The sequence below is a fragment of the Lissotriton helveticus genome, chromosome 6 (assembly GCF_964261635.1).
Source record: "Lissotriton helveticus chromosome 6, aLisHel1.1, whole genome shotgun sequence".
Taxonomy (NCBI): Eukaryota; Metazoa; Chordata; class Amphibia; order Caudata; family Salamandridae; genus Lissotriton; species Lissotriton helveticus.
This window is the reverse complement of record NC_136067.1, coordinates 455,144,348-455,149,389: the sequence shown is the minus strand read 5'-3', so window position 1 is coordinate 455,149,389 and position 5,042 is coordinate 455,144,348. Positions and strand designations below refer to the sequence as shown.

The 5,042-nt window shown below is 43.1% G+C and overlaps 1 long non-coding RNA gene across 1 annotated transcript; it reads right to left on the bottom strand.

Moving 5' to 3' along the window:
* Positions 1-4,003: 4,003 nt before the first annotated feature.
* LOC144761402 (uncharacterized) lies at positions 4,004-4,555 on the bottom strand. The gene is made up of 4 exons (XR_013595703.1): positions 4,448-4,555; positions 4,313-4,344; positions 4,167-4,224; positions 4,004-4,072 (listed from the first exon to the last, which is right to left on the bottom strand). It is a non-coding gene; the product is annotated as an uncharacterized LOC144761402 (long non-coding RNA).
* Between the last annotated feature and the right edge of the window lie 487 nt (positions 4,556-5,042).

Genomic DNA, 5,042 nt, shown 5'->3' with positions numbered 1-5,042 from the left:
AGAATGGCACAGACACTGTAGGGGCATATTGTTCATGCAGCTATTCCCTGACCTGTGGTATGGTGCACAATGCCTTAGGGCTGTGAGACCTGCTAGAGGGATGATTTACAGTGTTGGTGGGCATGGTACACAGGTATGTGGAGGCAGCTATGTAAACAGCAGAGGGAAGAGGAAATGTGCCTGGGGTGGAATGACTACAAGTGTCTTTTGACCATGTTTCATGCTGAGGGAGACCTATCTGGAAGGCTGTTGGTGTGGCTGGTTAAGGTGGACCAACAGCGCATCCCAATAGGAGCTATCAGATGGAAGGATGGCTCACTGGTAGTCATGCTGCTTTTTGGGATTATTATGAAACTTTGCACAGGACTGAGGTCGCTCCCCCCCAGATCAAACATGCGGGTTCTTATATGGGAATATTATGCTACATTCTCGGCCCAGGTCACGTAGCCTGTACTGGAGGTGATTAATTAAATTAAATAAGCCAAAGGGAGGCATTGATCGTGGTCCTCCCCAAGTCCAAACAGGACCCTTTAGATGTTTGCTCTTAACGCCCAATATCTCTCAAGATCCTAGATTGTAAAATTCTAGGGAGGATGTCCACAAAAAGCCTTCTTTCCGTAATGGGCACCTTAGTGCATGACAATAAATTAGGATGTATTCTTGGGCTCAGTACCTTTCTAAACATTCGATGGCTATTGCGGCTCATACATGACACTTCACACAAGGCCAGACCTGGGTGGCAGTGTCTTTTGTCATATAAAAGGCATTTGATACTCTCAGTTGGGACTTCTTATTGCTGACTTTGAATATCTTCCAGATATACCACACAAAGACCTTAAAGAAAGCAATGGGGATAGAGTGCTTGGGTCAATATGTGAATCCCTCCTCTCGTGCTGCCCCGCTTATAATACTTCTTTGCTGCACTCCTGCTCATGTTACTAAGGTATTTCTTTTGAGAACTACGTTGCCTCCTGCTGGAACTAATAAGGGGAATGGCTCTTGCCATTCTGCAGTGACCTTTGCTTGAGGTAGGTTTCGGTGAACCTAACTATGACATGTATACTGCGGTAGCAAAGCTGCAGTAGCTGCTGCGATGGCTGAGCATGACTGCATGCCCCTTGTGAACGGCCATCCGCATGATCCGGATTGGGACAAGCATTTACACATGGCTGACAGAGCCAGGTAACCACCCACAACGGGAGCCATGGCAGTTGTGCCGGTGGCGAGTTATGCATGACAAGGGCCTCTGCATTCCATACTCACTTTTAATAGGGGTATGGTGCTTCTAGGGCTTCAGAGATTGATACGGAGAAATTATCAAGAACCACTCTAGCATTTGAAGGAGGTAGTCTTGAATCCCCAGGTTTCGCTTCACACAACTAAAGTATTACACCAGGCCTATCTCTTTCCTCAATATATTAAGCGCATGTTCCGGGCATCGCCCCCTGGTGCAGGACAGTGTAAGGCAAAATCTACTGCATGGTCTGGGAGTGCTCAGTGTTGCAGCTGGCCTGGATGGAGGTCATGACCACTACAGCGGAACTTGTGCAACAAACTCTCACACCCACTCCTGAGTCCTGTCTCCTGGGCCTCCATCCCAAAGATAAAGGAGACAATCTCCCACCCAGGTTTATAGACCTCGCATTTGTATTATTTAAGCAACAAATTGCTATACCATGGAGGGTGCCTACTGCTCCAGACAAACAGTGCTGGCTGTTCACATTATTGAAAATGGCGTGCGTGGAAGTAAACACACTCCACCTGCTGCATACATGGTGAGGTGACAGTGCAGGAGGGGGGAATTGGGAGACCAACATTACCAACAAATGAGGCCAAGAACAACACCAGTCCACCCTGAGGGGAGTGTCCCAGGGAACCTACTGGGAAGCCCCAGAGAGGGTAACACAGATGCAAGCTCCATATCTCTATATCTTTGCCTTTCCATTGGCATTCTCCACACTTTCCTGCAGCGGCACACAGCCCCCACTCATTGGTGCCAGTGCCCCTAGCCCATGATTGTGGCACATTGCCCATAACCCTTCTTACATTGCATCACTTCCGGCTGGAATTCTTTGGAAAATAGGTATATTTGCAACTTTTCGTCCTGATGATGGTCCTGAGGATCTAATAGACCAACGGGGGACCGAAATGTCGACGCCCAACATCGTTTTGCTTATTTATCATTTGTGATTCTGAATTTTGTAATTTGCAATGTGAAGATTGTGTTTTGTATGGTATTTCATTAATCCATACCTAAAGCAAAAGGTGTTTTGTATACTACTATCAATTGTGTTTAAAACCTCAGTAGTATGGATGTTGCCATGTTGCAATAAGAAGAAAAGAGCAGAAAAGTATAATTAAATATATTTTCATGACATTTGTGCAAATTTCCCTTCATTTGTGGATTTATGATCACTGATGTGACATCCTTTAAATTGTAATTATTCCCAAATGATTCCTTAGGGGGCAACTTATGTTTTTGTTACATAACCCACAGCGGCAATAATGCCCAGATTCCCAACCACCCACCATGCTTCAGCAGCACCATGCAGACCACACTAGTTGTATCCTTGGTGGACTCCACCATTACAACTGTTTTATGCTTAACTTTTACTTTCTTGCCTTTGGTTGGAAGATGTTGCTCGAGGCACAGTGATTTTCAAATGCGCAAAATGTTTCTGATCATCCTATCTGTGACTTGTTAGTATCTTTTTTGTTGCAGAAAATCAATTAAATAGATCTTCATTTTGTTTAAAAAGTCAAAATTTTAAGCATGAGAGACAATGAAATGAGGTATTGAATAGGAGATGTAAAATAACTTCACACCCCGCTTTCATAACTTACACAGGGATGGGCATGACATTCGCATTGCTGTCATGCATTTCTTTAGCAGCCTAGAATTGTGCAAAACTCATTAGTGGGACACCATCAGCATTCACAAACTGCTCTGTGCTGCGTTTGGGTTTCTGTCTTTCTACCCTCTATGACCTCCATTCGAATTCACTTCCACTAGTCATCCCTGCAATGGTCTATACAAGAGCCCTAAAGAAATGCCATATCATGCTATTAAAAGGCAAAAAGTTATAGCTACCACACATGGCCTTTGAAAGGTTTTTGTTTCAGAAATGCAATAGGATGACTTTCTGTCTAGGCCAATAGCTTCAATGCAGTAGCGCCTGTTGTCCATAACACAATCACTCACATTGGTGTACATTAACCGGCTTGTCTGATTATTGCTCTCCCAGCTGAAAATGTCCTCTTGTATAACATTTATTTTTTGAAACGCTATTACATTGAATATTTTAAGTCTATGTTCAGATGTGCGGATGAATTTTTTAGAAGACTGTTTGTTTCAGGTCTTTTTGGAAGACTTAGCTTGGAGGAGAAAGGACTTAAGACTTTGGGCCTGATTACGATGGTGGACGCTTATTTGGGACCACCCGCCTCCAACGCGGCAGTCCCAAAAATTACGATGCGAACGCCACTGAGGTGGTCACATTGCCTATTTCTGTATTGGTACTAAACACCACTGGATATGGGCTCCCAAGCAGCAAGGCCAAGCCACTGCCTTATGTACTATATAATAAAGAAACGCCAATGCTGCCTATCTCAATTCACTGTCTATTTTTCATCTCACCTTTGAATGAAACATAAAGTGAGGGGACCTTATTTTCTTGAATCAATACTTTGTTTTATTTTGTTTTACTTCATTTGAACTGTTTTGATCATTTTTTATCAAATTTTTACATTTCAAAAGAACTTATGACACACAATACATGAAAAACATTCTGTACAATAAACCATTCCCCTCCTGTCAATCACACTCACTATCACTACAGATCGCTGTCAAATACTCTCAGACACACTTTCAATCATACCATTCTTATTTACAATCATAGATCTCATTATTCTTTCAGAAAACACATTTTTACATAGCCATAGATTATAATGTAAACATAAATCTACAATCTAAAAAAATCCGTTTTTTAGTTGATTTCTTATGGCTTTGAAAAACACAAGGTCTACGCGTTTCGAACTCTTCTTATTGTGGAGTTCTCATCAGGACCACACACTGTAAATGAAGAGGGGAGACCTGTATTAGGTGTATACTCCTGACCATGTTAGAAACTACTAGTTGGCTCAACAGCCTCCTCCATGCATCTTACCTCCAAAATTGGAAACAAATAAATTGCACTGTTCCTCAGAAACACGGCGCGGGACCACCTAAATGACATGAAACACAAAGCTCAGCTGAACTATACCAATACTTCTGCCTTAGAACAAAGCATATTTAAAGCCAAACACTACTCACTGTTTTTACGTGGTATTCGCACACACTCTACCCTGTAACAAAACATGAGGCATGTGGTGAGGGGAGCTCTACTGCTAAGATAATCTCTTCTTAAATATCATATGCTTTTTGCCTGCATTGCGAATCAACTCTTACCTAATAGCTTTCTTATTCGGTAGATGTGGGTAGAAGGGATTTGTTTGTTTCGATGGTGCCCCTGAAAGAATAAACAAGGCTTGTGTCAACCGCAATGGCATGCGATACATCAGATTGCCTATATGGCGGTACAGTCAATAGAACAGTTCCAAGTGGTCCCGGCATCTCCCTCGAGTGCTCTGGAGTGTACCGCGGAGATTCTCCGGCTATGTTAAAGTCCGGTTTCGGGCGTGATTAGATGATTTACCCAAGCGCTTACCTTAATCACGGGCAACCCTCGATGTATGTCGGCTCCTGCAGTTCAATTCAGACGCGGCCACTCATTCAAGCTTGGACACACCGGAATTCAGTATATCTGGGTCTTGGGGCTCAAGCTTCCGGGTCGCGCCATCTTAGAATGTCTAACTTTCGTCTTGTTACGATCTTTTTGCTGTAACCGGCCCCTTTGTATAATTATCAGTGAATTTTTTGCGCTAGCAAATTAATGCCTAATATTAATATCTGAGTCTACCGACTTTTTCGATTAGGTCTCGTTACCTTCCATGGGCGCTATCTTGTAATGTGCATGGGGTGAGCAATACTAAATTGTTAGATG